Below are 19,084 nucleotides of genomic sequence, written 5' to 3' on the forward strand. Positions count from 1 at the left end.
CACGATTTTATCAGCTTCATAACTAAGTTGAATTCGAGTAAATCCATTCTTGAGCATATTTTTCTTATATCTTAGAGGTCCGAAATATGTAAAAAATTCTCTTTTTTAAATTTTGCACTGTCAGACCCCCTTAAGGGAAATTTAAGCTAAATAATCAGGCAAGCTTATGTGGCTATATCTAGGGACTATAGAAGAATATTTTAAGAGCTTCGGTTTCTTAAAAAAAACATATGTCCCGATTTTGTCAATGACCCCGTTTTATCAGCCTAAAATTCACCAAGGGGCTGATAAAAACGGGTCTTCGCTGTATTCCATGAACAATATAAAGGTACTCCGACAATCCCCCAGACAAAAGTAGTTACCCGCCTAAGTCGATAACCTTGAATTTTGCAGAAGATCCACAAGTGGCCACACCGAGAACGACAATCCAGCCTAAGTATATGGGGTCGCACAGCTTTTCACACTGTATGCTATGTGCATGCAAATCAGGTGGCGTTCACGCTCCCGCAGGCATACATACATACATAGGACGTAGACGCTATTTTTGTTATTTAGACACCGTCGTGACGCGACAACAAGTCGTCATCATCCATCGTCGTCGCGGTGTCCGGTGAGCACATGCTAGACAAACCGCTCGGCTCCTACCCCAGCACTCTGTTCTCGTTCATTCATTCTTTCAATTGCACACCCTACCATAACCGTTGTCGTAGTGGTTGTACGCTCCCTATCTCTCTCTCTCTCTCTGTGACTGATTGTGAAGAGCAAGAGAGATCCACCTCTCGTGTGGAGACTTTTCACCTCCCACTAGCTTCCGCGTCCGCGCGAGTTGAGGCAGGATCAGAAGGATACCCATTATGGTCTGCGTGTGCGTGCGTGTGGAATTTTTCCTCTTCAGTCATTCGGAAGCTTTCATCGAGTGAAAATCGGGCGTTGCACTTCTGTAGCAAAAGTAGACTTGTTGACCCAGGAGCACAAAATGCTGAATTAAAGTGTTATCTGATTGAAAACAGGTATGTTGTGTCAATTTTTTCAGTTTCGAACCAATTGATCGGCCCTTTCCATAAGATATCTATAACTTTTAAATATAATGTGTTCTAAGGAGACGCCCAGTTGTTCAACTTCATTTGACTCAAAAGACTATTTCATATTGATACTTCAGTGCAAAGAATACCTTCTCAAGGATAAAGTACCGATTGTATCACTTCGTAATAATCTGTTTACCTATTTTATTACTTCGTAATAAATGTGTTACTGTGTTGGTATTCAAAGTGATTCCTGATATCCGCAGTATTGGTGGATGCCACTTTTAATTGAGGAAAAATTTGGGAATTTCCCACACCCTCGCAAGTTATGAATAACTGGTGGTCATTATGAATAACCGCCGCGTGGTGAAATTTTCTTTCACAATATTCAAAGCCCATCCCAACGCAACGGGTCCTCTAGTGCTGGAGCTTACCGGGAGTGCATTGAAGGGTAACAAAGGAGCAAACGGACGATGCAAGAGGAGTTTATGTAACAGACCGGGCAATGTCGACGTTAAAGAAAAGTGTATGAATAATAAATGATCTTAACCGTGAGACTGCGATGAAGTTCACGATTAATGTCTCCTTGTAGATGTGTATGTGCGATATAAGGCTTGCGATTTATTGCACCTATTTCTGTTTTTTATATGTATGCGCCTACTATTCGAACAGGTAGAGGGCATCGACCTGTCGCTTGTAAGATTATAATTTTTTTACGAAAAGCAATCATTTACAGTAAAACAACTTAATGGAGCAAAAGCTAGAGTGGTTACGATAGAAGCAGAAAGTAAGAGATCAACTTCACTATGAGATTGCTTTAACAGAGAAATTTTACCTGTGGATGAGAAGCTTTTATATTTCAACTTACATTTCACTCACAAAATTGTTCAAAACGATTTTTACTAAAATTGTGTAATTTTCCATCGTCTTCTGTTACACACACTACTTGTCATCTTCGGTAATCAGTGTCTTACAATGCAATGGTGATATTTCATCGATTTTTTTCGCGTTACCCATCTGGATTGAATGTGCACTGACAAATCCTACCGAAAAATGGGATCTTCCGTTCAAAGTGTGATTTCACCTAATTACATTACCCGTTTGAAAAATTTTAACTCACCTTATATTTGAGCAAAATATTGTTGAATTGGGCAATTCATCTCTGAGGAAATTGAATGGCATAATTTGACCCATACATCTAGGCTGGGCAACATCCTCATTTTTCGGAACTACGCTTTTTATCCCCTTATCCCTGGTGTTCCAAATCACTATGTTGAGTCAATTGGTTATGGTGTGTGTATGGAAATCGTCATGCGAATACCTAGTTTAAGTTTGGCACTAGTCAGCCGCTAAAAACAAAAGATCATGCATCTTGCAAACATCTGTGCTTTGCTACCAGAGGCATCGTTCGGAACCTTCCAGTTGTTTAAACTGGCTTTTTCCGAGTGATGTCGCAGATATCTCAGCACAGAAGTTCTTGTTTGCTGATGAGAAACCGGAGTCCGAACATGTCTTTTGATTCGAGGATCAAACACCTGGCACTTTGTAAAAAAAATACAAAGGGAAATAGAATGGATCATCTAACAGGCACAAACACTGATAATATAAATTCTTAAATATAATGAAATTGATCATGCAATGCACGAGTTCATTCATCGTTTTTTGCGACGAAGTATTTTCGTGCATTGTAAATAGTAGGTTTCATTCATTTCATGAACAAGAATGGCCGCTTGGTGAACGAAAGCTTTCGCAAATTTTACATTTTCAATGTACACTGCACGAATGTTATCGTTGATAACAACTTTATTTTTCGTAGATGAAATTAAATGTTTTGTTTATTTTAATAAACGTTTGTGTATATTACGAACTATTTCGTTGGTCACACGAATTTATTTCGTTCATTGTAGAAAAGTTTTCGTAGTTATAAACATATTATTTTTTTCAATCGATCTTTTAGGATCGATGTTTGACAACAGCGATTTTGATTAACTAAAAGGATGAGTCTTGCAAAATCGATTTTATTTTAACGTGCTCACCCCTATTGAAGATTAGAAAGATTGTGGTGTGAAGTAATGGCCACTTGATGAACGAAAGTTTTCATAAATTTTACATATTTAGTGTACATTGCACGACTGTTATTGTTGATAACGACATTATTTTTCGTGAATAAAACGAAATGTTTCGTTTACTTTAATAAACGTTTGTGTATATTACGAACAATTTCGTTGGTCGTACGAATTCATTACGTTTATCTAAGAGAAGTTTTCGCAGTTTCGTAATAAGCCAACGAAAGTAATTTCGTGGTTTTCACGAAAAACTCGTAATAAAAAATCAAAGTGTTTCAATAGAACTACGAATGATACATCATATGGTCGGTGTTCAGTCAGACCGGACTAAGTCGCAAAACATCAAAAAATGAGATAATGATAGCACTGGATGAAGAACTTCTTCATCTACATTAGACTTTTGCCAGATTTGAAATATGTGACAGTAAGCAGGAGTTATGTCGAAAACTAATTTCCGATTATAATGTAAAGGATGCTGCGATTCAAACTTTAAACTCGTTTATTCTCGAAATCAATAAATTGTCACTTAGTCCGCTCTGACTTAACACTGAAAAGTTCGTATACTTTTTGAAAATTGTCTGTTCGAAACTAATTCGTGGCAATTTACGAATATATTCTATCAGTGAAGGCTGATGCTAGTTAGTGATGAGGAGAATCCGAAACGCAAAATTCCAACTTTATATTGGTTATTGTACACTCCCGCATAAAAAAATTGGTTCAATCCAAAAAAATTTTCAACTTGGAAAAAAATTTACATATCTTTCAGTACTTTCACTTCTAGAGACCCGCTTTCCCCGAACTATGAAACTTATTACGTAAAATTACAGCACAGGAAGTGCTTGACAACTTTACCGAATGAAGGACTGTGCAAGAATATCTCTTAAAAAGTTATAGGTATTCAAGTTCGATAGTTCGAATTGGAAATCCATGCCAACACTCGGCAGAATGAGAAACCGTCGAAATTTGATCAGATATAATATTTTTGTGGAACATTCACTAATTTATCAATAGTATGAAGTTGTTTATATAACTAATTTGTAAGAAGAATTATTTATTATTTTTTTATTTATTTGTTCTCTCATTTTTCATCTGACCTATAGTTCAAAATTCACTTCAGAAGCAGACCTCGAATGCGCGTAAAAACCCATCATCTTTTCGTACGCACATACGAGGTTAGGAGTGGACCAAGGTCTCTGATAACTTACACTCTCTTTAGCGATTGTCTGGCGATGTTGTAGCTCCAGAGAATTGGAGTTTTTCTGCATGTGAAAGATATTATACAGCATTTGGATACGCTGCGAACCAACAAGTTGTGATTATACCAGTTACAGTAAGCATCTAGATGTCGTTGAAGTTCGATACAGTCCTTTATTGACCGTACATTGATGAACAGTTTGAGATCATCAGCGTATATAAGTTTGCACCCTAGGGGTATAACATAGCAAACGTCATTGAAGAAAAAAGAAAAAGCAACGGTCCGAGATTACCCTCTTGAGGTACACCCGACAAGTTGCTGAAATTGTATGATTCGTTACTTCCTAATTTCACAGACAGAGAAAGATCTAGATATGATTCAAGCTACCTTGTAAAATTTAAAGAGGCACTCACTCGCTTGATCTTTGCCAGAATAAGAGAGTGATCTACACGATCGTAAGCAGCTATACAGTGTCTAACTGTGATCCACTTTCGATGTTTTTAATGCAGTAAATTAGGCTAGATTGGTGCAGGTGATTGAAAAATGGAACTCCATCTCGTCACAATGAACCAGCTGCGGACAAATCAGAATTGCTATGAATGGAGGAAGATGTGTGTCTGAAGCAACAAATGGCTCAAGTGCTTCGGAAACGATGCTGTTCATTGAACCTTTTTCGTTTATAAACAGTTGTACAGACATTCCGTCCAATAAGGTAGTACTCGCCCTCGAAAAGTTAATTCAGAAGGGTCTGGGAAAGCATACCCGGAGAGGCTCTTCTTCCAAAAAAGTCCAGGTTGGTTATAATCACCGTACAGTACATGTGCGGTGTTGTGTCCAATGAAAGTTGCTATGTCAAGTACGGAGTCTATGTGCTTCTGAATAACTTCTACATCATTTGCGGAATCCACCCCCGATTCCTAGCTAGGGGGTTATATACTACAGATATTAGAGAGTCGGTTAGAGACAGCAATAAGCATATCACCGCCACGTTCTTCCATGCACTGTTAAGATCGTGAACGTTACTGTATACCGAGTACCTTGAGCCAAATAATTGGAGCAAGTTGATTTGATCATCTGGTCACGCCGCACAGTGGGACCAATCCAAAAAAGGTGGGACAAAATCTATTTGAGGCCTTAGATGTCATTTTAGAACCAGCATTTCTTCTTAGGATATGTTCACAATATTATTCTGCAACTTTTTAAATAGAAAAATTTTTGTTTGGACTAAAGTAGAGTACCCGAGAAAAAAAAAATTTTCAAAAAAATTTTTTAGAGGGTCGACGTCTTCGACAAAGTTGTAGAACATTATGTTTTGAATAACTTCTTCTAAGATACCACAGATATCAGACCTCATTTTTAGGCAAAAATGTTGTTTTTGTAAATACGACTAAAAATCAGTTTTTCGACTTTTTCATGCTAAAAAACTCAATTGATTAATTCAATATGTTCTACAAATTTGCAGGTATCACTAAAATACAACTTTTGGTTGAAGGAACTAATAACGTAAAATCAATTTTTTGGCTTCTAAAACTATTTTTCATATAAATTTGCTCTATTTTCATCAAAGATTTCTGTTTTTTGGGCACTTTTGGGCAGCCAAACTTTGTCTATTGCGATACTGCATTATTCCTAGAATACATTTAATATTACATGGAAACAGGATATAGTTGGACGCATTGCGTATAACATAAAATGTGTTTATATTATTTTTAATTTATATACATTATTAGCTATTCCCAAAATCTTACATTTTACACGCACTTACAAGCATGTAGAACATATTGAGTTGATCCATTGCAGTTACAACATGTAAAAGTTAAGAAAAATACAAATTTTGAAATGAAACTACCAAAGAACAACAATTTCGGCTTAAAAAATAAATCGACAGTATGTGTAAGGTACTTTCAACAAAAATATTCGAAATTGAACATTATACAACTTTGCTGAAGTCCTCAACCATCTAAAAAAATCGAAATGTTTGAATTATATTGTGAATGTTTTTTTCCAAAGACGCCAAGGTTCTATAATATCTAAAGCCTCAAATCGGTATTGTTCAACTTTTATGAAATTGTAGAACTAACCTTATTGGTTAAACTAAAGTAGAAATCCCGGACTAAAAAAGTTTAACTTCAAAATTTATATTTTTTTCACTTTTCCATATTGTAACCGTAATTCATTATCTCAATATGTTTTATATGCTAATAGGTGCGTGTGAATTATAAGATTTTGGGAATAGCTAATGATGTATATAAATTAAAAATAATATAATCACATTTTATGTTATAAACCGTCGTACATGAATGGTAACCCAAAGCGTTCAACTATATCCTGTTTCCATGTAATATCAAATGTAATATAGGAATAATATAGTATCGGAATAGCCAAAGTTTGGCTGCACAAAAAAAAAACAAAAATCTTTGATGAAAATGCAGCAAATTTATATGAAAAATAGTTTTAGAAGCCAAAAAATTGAATTCTTGAAAATTTTTTTTGCTCGGGTACTCTACTTTAGTCCAGCCAAAAAAAAAATTCTTTTTAAAAAGTTGCAGGATGATATTTTGAACATATCCTACAAAGAAATTCTGGCTCTAAAATGACATCTAAGGTCTCAAATAGGTTTTGTCCCATCTTTTTTGGATTGGTCCCACTGTGCGTCGCAGTCAGAATAATAACGTTCTTATCAAAATATGTAGCAGCGACGAACAGCTAATCAATCTTTGTGCGTAGTCCTCTTACGTTCTGACAGTAGATTTTGAGATGTCCCTGCAAGTAGCCTCCTGACGGTTGAACAATGAAACGGTGATGGTGGAAGCAAACGTCTGTAACTTGGGGGTTTTCAATGGGAGCAGCATCTGTATGTCCTACTTCTGAAGAGCATATACATTTTTTAGAGCTATTATCTGACCGCAAAAGGTCGCCGTCATGTCCCTCAAGTACCGTGGTACACAAATGGTTGTCGGTGGCGGCATCAAGCTGATTACGTTCGTTGGCAAACTGCAATTGTAGACCGAATTAAGGACGCGCAATATCTCGAATAGCTTCGGGAGGACATATACCCTCCTTAGCTATGCCTGATCGCCATAACATGCAAGTTCCGTGCCAAACAGATGCGCGTCAATGGCAGAACCGGGCTGATTACGTCTTTTGGAAAGTGGCACGAGTTCATTGTGTTGCGTTAGTTTGCTATGTACTGTAGTCGACGATGCAGCGTGACTATCTAAGCATTCAGAACTTCAGGATGAGCTATAGGGTGTCTCCACAATGGTATTTTCAAAAACATGCATATTGGTGCAAAAATGCGCAAGATGAAGCCTGTATATCTAGAAAACTACACTAAATTTTGAGTTAAATTCATGATAAGTGACCAATCTCAAAAATTGTAAGTCGTATAAAGATAAATTACTGATATAACATTCATCTTCTCAATAGCCATTTCTTGATGCAGATCAAACCGTTAGGAACAATAATTGTTCTTTCCAAAGAACTCAATACTACTACAATCGGCCGTGTAGTTCTTGAGATATCCCCGTTTGAAGCACGAAGCAGTGGCGGATCCAGGGGAAGAGTCCTGGTGGTCCGGACCCCCTCCAAAATATTTTTACTTGTCGAAAAATTTCAAATTAGTTTCAAGTTTATATCATCCCAAACAAAATTTGACTAACAAAACTAATAATCATTAAATAAGGTTTGTTACGTGTTACGAATTGTACAATGTTCATTTTAAAGCCGAAATATCAGACACCCCCCCCCCCAATTTTTTTCTGGATCTGCCCCTGGCTCGAAGGTATAAAAAATTCATATAATTTAATTGAATCGAAACACTCGACATCACTTGCTTCAATGACATGTTAAAAATTTATTTTTCATCCAATTTTTGAGATGTTTTTAGATATCTTTATTCAAACTTAATGGCAATAAAATAAAAATTTACAAAAGAATCACAAGACATTGATTCTTTGGGATTTTGTTATACGACGTGCCACTGTGTGGTGAGATAACGTGGATAACGAGTAGCAATAATCGATATTTTTCTTTCCAATCATAACCATAAGTATAGGTATGTATGTATTACGGGACAGGGAAATTTGTTAGTAAGTATGTCGGTAGCTTTACAATGTAATAATTTCTCTAGGCAACCAGCTACCGAGAATTTAGAAGATTTGTCATTTGTTGTATTAATAAGATTGGCGAAATATGCAACAAGAGTACCGTAAAATCGGCTTTTATTATTTATAATTTAATAGACCGGTAAGAATCAGTGTAACGAGATCTCGACTGTTTCTATAATACTTATAATTTAAAGGTTCTCATTCCAATGACCAAATAGTAAGCAAAATTTGGCATTTTTTGTGGACCTATAAAAAACATACTATTGAAAAGTTATATTTTCGTCTTTATTCACAATTTTTTTTCAAGATGAAAATTTTTTTAAATGGAGACTAAAATAAAAGCTTTTTGAATACTATGTTTTTATAGGTCTACAAAAAATGCCAAATTGTGCTTACTTTTTGATCATTGGAATAAGAACCTCCCTTTAAATTATAAGTATGATAGAAACAGTCGAGATCTCGTTACACTGATTCCTACTGGTCTATTAAATTATAATTTTTTTCATTGACCCACAAAAAATTCAAATTTTGCTTACTTTTTGACCATTTGAATGAACCTCTTCTTAAATTACGATGAAAAAATAAACAAATTGTGGCGTTCTGTCTAAGGTTAGGTGCGCGTGGGATTCCAAAACTGTACACAGCCTGCTGCCTCAGGATCGATTTGAAACACTAAACTAATAATAAGGCTCAAAGGCGAACTAAATTTATTGAAGTAATGACCTAAGAACGGGTGAAAACTTCAAATTTGACGTGATGGTGCGATCTCAAACTTTGAGATTGATTTTTTAGCATTTTTTCACTTTAAGGATTCACTTCGCTGATTACGAATCTGAAGTCAGTTTTTCGAAATTCAAAATGGCCGATCCAATATAGTAGAGCCCACTAAAAATAAGTGGTATTTCAGCTAAATTCTAGAAGAAAGGATTTGGGATTTATAAGCACGAATTTAAGTTAATATGTATCAAAATCAAAAATATCAAAATGGTGATTCCAATATGACGAACTAAAATGTGACTAACAATTTTGACCAATACTTTTCTTTTTTCAACGTTTTCTGTGGTTGTTTGATAACAATAACGCCTTCTACACATCAAGCCGTGAAATGCGTTCTCGAGACCTGTACACATGTACAGTACGAAAAGAAGTATTCTGGGAACATGCATAATGTCATGAAAAGGTTTCTACCTGAGGCGCGCGTCTTAAGCCGAGAGCATCCCATGGCGGTCAGGATGCTTCTAACAATGGACTGTAGATAATTTTTGGATGCGCGGATCAAAAAACCCGTTCAACAGAATTTATTGGACATATTTCAAAAATGCAACGAAAAATTTAATTTTGAAGCAGAACCTCCCCTTAACATAACAATCATGATACAAACTAAACATGTCTAACAGCCACAGTAACCCAACCAAAAAATCTAATATAGCGCCATATACATTTTGACCCAGCTGAAATCACAATCAACGTGGCCTGGACGTTGAACAATGACTAACCTGCCGTATCCAGCATCATGCACAACCAGGACTATGGAACATCGCGCTCGAACTGATATTATTCACACCTATCTGCCGCTCTTGATAGAGCAGTGGACTACGACGAAATAATCGTCAAAATGGAGAAATTTGGATATAACTGTAGATCTTGCAGTTGTTTTGATCCTAGCTTACAGAAAGAGAAATAATTGCTAACATTAGATTAACAAGCACTCAGGGAAGCTACTTGGGACAATATAAGTACTCCATTTCTTAAGTAGACTCTCCAAACTTCTGATATACAGCACATACATATTTGTTATACTTACCTATTCAATGCCAATGGAGTTTCTTTTTCAGAGTACCGTAAACCGGGGTGACTTTGATGACTCGAAACTTTTTTCCTAGATCGCTTATTAAACCAGAATAATCTACCGAATTATTTTAATTTGAACTGAGTATATTGTTCGGTTTTTGGGTACAAAAACTACAAAAAACCGAAATTTGACTTTACATTATTTTAACGAAGCTTCGTAAAGTGTCTATTTTTTTTATAAAACAAATAAATCTCAGATTTGAGCAAAAGTAATAAATTACAAGCGAGTTTTTATTTTTTATTGGGATGTACCAACTTTAGTTCTAAGAGTTTGTTTATTTTAAATACATTTTTTGTAAAACTAGTTGGCAATTATTTCAAATTATTTTAAGCTAAAATTCGCAACATTTTTCTATTGTTCAATATTCCAACGTGTTAGAATGGATGAAACTTTTGGTACATCGATAAAGCACTGAAATAAAACAATTTTAGCAGTTTTAAAGGTTTTTAAAATCTTTTATTCTAGTTGGACACGAATTATAGGAATTTTGGTTACTCGAATTTTACAGTACATTGAAATACTGTGTATAATACTAATTAACATCTATTTAACAATGAATATCTTTCCAGAATCAGTTTAAACAACCATTTCAATGAAAAACATTGACAATGATAACTTGATGTGGGTGAACATGCAGGTTATCAAAGTCACCCCGGAATACGAAAACGGACTTCAACTTGAAATCATTTTTGGAAAAATAGCTGTAAGCGGACAATTTTAGGCAAAACCATCCAATCTTATTCTCCATACATCATATTAAAAACTTGAAAAAATGTGTTGCCTCTAGAAATATGTAATGATTACTTCGAAAAGTGATCAATGCCACGCCGGTTTACGATATATCCCCAAATTTACATTAATCACATTTCACTGAAAACATACCCATTAACTGCACAATATAACCAAAATAAGTTCCTCTTTCCATTTCCTGAGCAGCTCCCCGTGCCACGTGCAAAGTAACTGTAAACACTTCCACCCTAATAACTACCACCCCTCATTCGCCAGCCCGCTCGAAAGGGTACTTTTTCCCTGCACTCCCTGCCAAAGTGGGTGGTAGCGGGTGATTTATCTGTCGGTGTAGACTTTTGCTACGTCGCCGTTGTCGCTGGAGACATGCTCTCCAAACCAACCGCGTGCGTGTAGTGTGCCTACGTCGTCTATGTTCCCAGCTGCTACCATTCATACATAGGTAGGCCGGAGCCGCGTTCTCTGTTCGACGGGTAATGTGTGCGTGGACTGGTGTAAATGACCCGTTGCAAGATATTCGGCAGAATTTTGCCGAGAGAACCGCAGTTGACAACAGTAGCTCGAGAAACGCGGTCGTGGGTCGGAAATTTCTCATTGCGACAGTATTTCATACTGGGTTATAAAATTAGTGCCGTGATTTCCACATTTACCTGGAGTGCAGTACATGCCGAAAACCGAATAGCAGTTTGAAATATTAGACGGGTGACGGTTTGAACTGGAAGCGGTGTGTACTTAACCATTGTGTTCAATGGGTAATGAATAGTGCATGATTTTAAATTGGCACAAAGCAGAGAGTATGACGAAGCTATCTAACTTTAGAAAAGGTGAATGACCTCTAACCGAAGGAAAAAAGAACGGAGACAGTTTGTTTTGCTGTGAAGCGAAGCAAAGTGTAACAAGTGATAATTAATCGAATTTGACTGTAATCGTTCGGTCGGTGTCGAGTCGGAAGTATCGTTAGGCCTATGTTCAGGGGACGGTGCAGGTTTGGCGCTCTGCTTTAATTGAGTTAGTGAACTCTGGTGATATCTGCGTAATGTTTTGCTAGAATATTAAACGCTTCTGATAACTGACGGTAACATTCGACGATTAATTACTGTAAGTTAGGTCACAAGTTATATTCGAATAATAGGTTGATAATGCATATATTTATGGAGAGTTTCACTTGCGAATATTTTTGATTTACATTGTATTTATAATTCGAAATATTGGTGACCTTTACTATGTTTGATTTTTACTATTAACATATAATTTGCTCTTATGCTGGATTTGTTTACCTACCTATCGGAGCGGATCTTAAAACTAACTTACCACCTGAGTATATACTCGTGGGCTCGAACACTATATTTATGGTCCTTGCGAACTTTCACAAACATCAATATTCCACCAAAAGGTCTCAACAACTTATAAATACTCCAGCCATGGTGTTTTCTTGTGTTGATCCTATTTCCCACTATCAAAACACCACACAGTGGAGATAAATTTGGACCACGAACAAGGGAATATTATAAACTTCTTGTTTGATCAAGAAACAAAAAAAAATCCTCCTACTTTCAGTACCTAGATGCCGCGGTGAAAAAATGGTCCTCCATTTGTATTCAAGTTATTCTACGCCGAAAACATTTAAAAACCTCTTTTAATCCACCTAGTGGTGCGATTGTGCTTTTCTCATTTATTTAAACTATGATTCATTAGCAGGTTATGTGCAAAATAATTGTGGAAATGTCTATTGTATTCTTATTGTACTTAGCACGTATCCTAAGAAAGATGACACTGACACAATTTAAAGAAAAAAGTTGCATATTAAGCTAAGCATAAGTTCAATAATGCGATCATATTTTGAAATGCTGGGGGAATTAATTTGGAAAGGGAGGGGGAAGGGTTGGCAGAGCGACAGTGGAGAATTCTTCAGAAATCCTTCATCTTACTTCGGCATACGGGGTGGGTAAAGGGAATGCGGGTTTGAGAGTAATCCAAGGATGGGGAGGGAGGTGTAAGTGAAAGGGGAGAAGGGTGGCGATGCAATACTCAACTGCATATTTTGCCTTTCATTTCAACTTGGTTTGAGAAAATCGTTCAGTCATCACCGAAAAATCAATGTGACTTTACTTGTGGAATATACCCGGAGTGGACAATATATTCAAAGAATGTTTGATTGGCAATCTTAGTCTGCGATTAGAAGCAATTTGGTGACCATTTCAATAGTTTTCAACCTCTGGGGTAACGGTTTATATAGGAAATTTCAGTGTAAGGGCATGTTCAGGAGCGGTTTATTTTGTATAGGAGTTTCAAAGTAGAACTGGAACTGAAACATTCACATCCCCAGCAGAGCGTTTTGTTTTATAATTTCGAACAGTTTTGTTTCTAAATTTAGAACTGTTATACGACTCCGTTCTAATTGTTGCTGATTTTAAAACACGCTGAAGGAATGGCGAGACATGAATTTTAAACTAAATAGAACATCCACTACAACTGCTGCTGGGGACAGCAAGTTCTAGTTTTAAAATTTTCAGTTTTATATAATAGAACTGTCAATATTATGAATCTAGAACTGAAACACTCCTGGACATGCTCTAACCTTACTAACCAACCTGTAACTCCGGAACCAAGCATCAGAACCGAATGAAATTCATCAGCAATCATTGGGATTACTGTATCTTTCATTCGAAATCCAGTTTGTAAAAATCGGGCAAGAATTCGCTGGCGAATAGGTGCGATATTAGTTTAGGAACTTGGCGAATTCCCCGAAGGCATCATGAACCATCATAGGTGGCCAATGTGGTCAAAGATACTGAAAATGTTTCATGTCTCAAACTGGTTAGCTTCCAAGCCTCGATGGTTGGTCTCGTGACATGTCATGAATCTAAATGCGTCATCGGTCTTGAGACTGGTCATGAGGATAATTTACCTGTCGCACGCAAGCCGATACCAGTCACAAAGTTTACGAACCTGTACAAAGATGAACATTTTGTCTTAGTTTGCTAGTTTGTATCTTATATTTCATCGTTTAATTACCGTACAATAGCAGATAAGTGGAATGTTAGACGATATATATAAATCCAATTATTTTGAACTTTTTTCAACTTTTTGATAATAAATATTGTTTGTTATTGCGAGTTACGAAAAGTTGAAAATCAATAGTTTTAGACATTTTAAACGCACACTGGGAAGTAAATGCGTCAAAATGAATTTGTTTTTCAACTTTTCACAGAAAAATGTTGTTTGTTATTGCGAGTTACAAAGCGTCGAAAATCAATAGTTCTAAACATTTTAAAAGCACATTGGGAAGTAAATGCGTCAAAATCGAAAATTTTTCAATTTTTTACAGATCAATATTGGTTGCTATTGCGAGTTACGAGGAGTTGAAAATCAATAGTTTTAGACGTTTTAAACGCACATTGGGAAGTAAATGCGCCAAATCGATAAAAAAAATCAGCTTTTCACAGATAAATATTGTTTGTTATTACGAGTTACGAGGAGTTGAAAATCAATAGTTTTAGACAGTTTAACAAACATTGGGAAGTAAAAATGCGTCAAAATCGAAAAATTTTCAACTTTTCACAGATAAATATTGTTTGTTATTGCGAGTTACTAGGACTTGAAAATCAATAGTTTAAAACATTTTATAACGAACACTGGTAAGTAAATGCGCCAAATGAAAAAAAATCAACTTTCACAGAAATGTTTTATTTGTAATTGCCAGTTACGTGAAATTTGGACTTTTTAGACACACATTAGAAAGTAAATGCGTCAAAATGGCAAAATTTTCACCATTTCACTAATAAATGTTTTTTTTTGTTTTTGCGAGTTACGAGGAGTTGAAAATCACTAGTTTTGAACATTTTAAACGCACATTGGGAAGTAAATGCGTCAAAATCACAAAATTCACAACTTTTCACAGATTAATGTTATTTGTTTTTCCGAGTTATTAGGACTTAAAAATAAAAGTTTTGAATATTTCAAATGCACAATGGGAAGTAATTTCGACACAAAACGGAAATTTTAAAATGAGTTATGTCTAAAACTATTGATTTTCAACACCTCGTAACTCGCAATAACAAACAATATTTATCTGGGAAATGTTGAAAGAAATATATTTTCTATATTTCTATATTTCAAATTATCCGCCAAAGCACAGTATATAATAATTTGCCCATTTTAAATACCGGTTCTTTGTCGACATGTCACATAACAAGCAAACCTGTTTTTCTATTGTCGCGACCGTTCGCAAATGAACATACATGTCACAGTTCAGTAAATGTACAGCTGCTTGACAAACCAGTTTTATTTTGAAACATGTACAAATTTTATGACATGTCACGGGGAAAATGTATCGTGTCATAGTACACTCGCTTGTCACATGTCGCAAGAATCCGCAACTTGTACATGTCACGAGCAAACATGCGACCAGTCACCAGATGACTGGTCATAACCATGACATTTTCCAGCTATGGGTGGTATGATGAATTTCGGTAGCTGTTCATGTATGTGCCTCACACAATCAAACACTTTTTCAGTATGTGTCAACCTCGGCTCTGTTCGTATGTAGGATAATTCGGTCGATTTCTGCAATAGTATTAGTATCGGGTAATTCCAACCCGTATTCTGGCAGACTTATGCCCGAATGCATGCTGTAATCTGCCCGAATATTGGCAGAAACCAGCCAATATTACGGATTTTACTGTGTTGGTTGGATAGTAAAATGACAATTTTAGGCAGTTTCCGGATCCAGCACAATTCCCGATCCGGACCAGTTCCCGAATCCGGACCTCCTGGATACGGACCAGTTATCGGATCCAAACCATTCCCTAGATCTAGCCCATCCCCTTTTTCCCTTACCAGGTCCGGACCTGAACCAGGCCCAGACTGGGTGCTTAGATCCAGACAAGTGTCTGGATCCGGACCCTCGTTTCGGATGAGTGAATCCAAATCGTAGCTTCCCGTACATGACGGGAAGCTACAATTTGGATTCACTCATCCATGTTCATGTTTTGTGAAGTCGCTATCTTGCTGTCCGGATAGAAAAGAAATTTTAATTTAACATCGACCGAAATACTCCACCACTATTCAGAGTCGGTTTTTTCTGACTGTGCTTTGAAGCTACACACTTCCAGACAATCCGACGCATTAATATTTATTGTAAGAATTAGTTAAACATGCGTGAAACACAGAGAGAATTTGGTATTGCAGTTTGGGGAATTTTTTGTTGGGACCGTTTTAGTATTAAACGTCTTTCTATTAAAGCATTGTTTTCATATTACCATAAAGGGTTTTACGGCCGAGTTTTGGGTGTACTGAATTTCATTTTAATCTGACTTCTGGTTCCAGAACTACGAATTGAAAAGTACAGTCACAAAGGAAATCGGTTTCTCGGAATTTTCTAAACCGATTTTCGCAAACTTTAACAAACGTGTAATCTTCTCATCGGCTGCAATTGATTTTTTTTTTGCGTATCCGACTTCCAGTTCCCGAATTATAGGGTAATGAGTACGATCTCGCCGAAAATCCCGATTTCAATGCGTACAGCAATTGATGTAAACGGTGAAAAAAATTTCAAATTTGTGAGCCCAATTGCTTAGATTTGTAGGTCTTGTGTATTAACGACCATTTAATGTCTCTTTGGCAACTTTGTCCCCCATAAACGGTTCCGTCATTCCCGGGGAAAATGGCCATCTTTCAAAATTAACAAATTCACATCGATTTCTTGGAGATTGTTAAACTGATTTTCATAAACTTAGTCTCAAATGAAAGGTATAGTATCACCATACACTGCTGTGAAATTTAAATTATACAGGGTCAATATACAATACGGTAACCATATGTGGCTGCTCTTGTTAATACCGCGAATGTAAATCCAACAGTATAAACAACGTAAACATGACAAATGGTGGAAAGTAAATTAGACTAATTATCCATCAATAGTTCTCAATTTTGCGGGTATGGCCAAGTTCCACTTATGTCACCAATGTAATAAAAATAATATTTATGGTGGTGGATTTTGATTGACGTTATCGGTGAAAAATAGAAAGAAAAAATTCAATCTGTTGACGTTTCGGCTTACTGCTTGCTTTCAGCCATCTTCAGTATTAGCTGTTTGAGCCTCAGATTGAGTTTTTTCTTTCTATTTTTCACCGAAAACGTCAATCAAAATCCGCCATGACAAGTATACGGTGATATAAACTCGATATTCAATCATATTTTTGTTGTATGTAGCAAATCATCGAAAACTAATGTTAATAAATGAGAAAGGAAAAATTACACAACTAGGTGGATTAAAACGAGTTTTTTTTACTGTAATCTCGTTTAAAAATTATAAATAAATAATTTTTCATGTCAATGCACTATGGTCCTAAAGCTGTATTTAGGAAGACAAATATAGTTCTTCGGTAAACTTTCTTGCCGATTTTTTTATATTAGTTGAATTAGGGTGGTCCTTATGGTTAGGGTGTTCAAACTTTTTAGATATGTAAAATTCAGCTGCACAATGTTCTACAAAGTTTTAAATCAATCAAATTGAAGCAACTGTTCTGAAGAAACTATATGGCTATCTCTAATGGTTCATGTGTTATGATTTTTTTTAATATTTATGGTAGGGTGGCTCTTGGAAAATTGGTTTTCTATTAATATCTTTTTATGTGTTAATTTCTCGCAAATACTTTGTTCCATGAGTTTTTAGAACTTTTGTGAATGCACATTTTTGCTAAAGCGATGAAGTTTCTATCTCTTTTGTTTGCATAGTTACAGGCGATTTTCAAAACAAAAATGGTTTTCTTCAAAGCAATACTGCCTATGATCGCATATCAGTCCCATAAAGATAGGAAATCCCATAGAAAACGGGACAACTAAGCGATCATGGGTAGTATATATCTTCCTAAATTGAAAATGGATTTTCAATCTTTTAATTTAATTTAAAAGATCGGAACTTTTTTAGTTTTCAGTGAAGTGCGGGAGTGTTATTTCTGCAAAAAATAATTAATTTTAAAAGATGGTGTATTTTTCAACAAAAATTCTTCATAATTTTTCTAATAGGCGAGATAATAACTTTGTTACTTCGGCAAAAATATGCGCCATGCAAAGTTCCAAAAGTGTTGCAAACAAAGTATTTACGATAAATCAATGTATGAAATGATAAATGAAAAGCAGTGATTTTAAGGGATCACGTTTTCATCGTTCAATCTCTTATGGTAAAACTAAATAGTCAATGTGTGTGATAATGCCGAAAGACAAGGCAATTCGTTGGGATATATAAACTTTCTGAAAGAACAGTCTGCCGTACAGCTAAATGTTTTCGTGAATTTACAGTAGGGGAAACCGAGGAGATTTGAAACAGAGGAGAGTTGAAACAGTGCTCATTACTAGCGAAACAGTACCGTTAGGGATAAAACAATAAGGCAGTTGTTTTACTTATATCGTGCCCACAAACCCTACAATACACGCCAAATACGATAAATGTGTGGTTGAGTATTTACGGTAAACATACTACAAAAAATGAGCAAAAGTAAGTTTTCGTTTCTTTCAAATAGGTATAAATAGGATATTAAGTGATGTTCGATCATGAAAATATCACTATTATGTAGTCTAAGAGTTAACATTTATGAATTGTATGCGTTTCTTTCTATCTTTACGATGTAGAAATTCTAAATTGTCTATCAAGCCTATCTTCTCTACCTAGGAGAGTTGAACCACCTTGTTTCAACTCTTCTCGATGATGAACTTCTAGTCTTATGGTAATGTTATAATCACATTAACGTCCCTGGACAAATAATAATAATCAAGATTCTTCTTTCCTGAATTGACAACAGCGATCAACGTTCTCAATTTATTAGATCTAGGTCATTTATAACCACGGAATATGCATTTGTTCTAATTGTTTACTCCTATCAGCTTCTGAAGCTTGGAGCGAAGTGACCATAATTCAAAACGAACCAAATACTTCTGATATGGATACCAAATTACTTGTTTACATAAACCCGTATCACTTGTAGTCATAAATAATATAATAATAATAATAATCACTGGTTATATCAACCATTTTAAAGAATGCAGAATGTTCTAGAGCAAGTAGTTGGAAAATAATACATAACTAAATATAT

General features: G+C 35.7%; 1 protein-coding gene across 6 annotated transcripts in view; it reads left to right on the forward strand.

The window, feature by feature from the left end:
* The first annotated feature begins 901 nt into the window (after positions 1–901).
* Positions 902–19,084, forward strand: part of LOC131681428 (kelch-like protein 17) — a 75,334-nt gene continuing 57,151 nt past the window's right edge. Inside the window, exon 1 of one of the 6 annotated variants that reach the window (XM_058962211.1) lies at positions 902–1,010. The gene's annotated coding sequence lies outside the window, so the exon portion shown is untranslated. Of the gene's footprint in view, positions 1,011–11,554; positions 12,090–19,084 lie in introns of those variants that run through there. The other 5 variants (XM_058962210.1, XM_058962212.1, XM_058962214.1 and 2 more) reach the window with 5 other exon arrangements.

Source organism: Topomyia yanbarensis, chromosome 2 (genome assembly GCF_030247195.1).
Source record: "Topomyia yanbarensis strain Yona2022 chromosome 2, ASM3024719v1, whole genome shotgun sequence".
Classification (NCBI taxonomy): domain Eukaryota; kingdom Metazoa; phylum Arthropoda; class Insecta; order Diptera; family Culicidae; genus Topomyia; species Topomyia yanbarensis.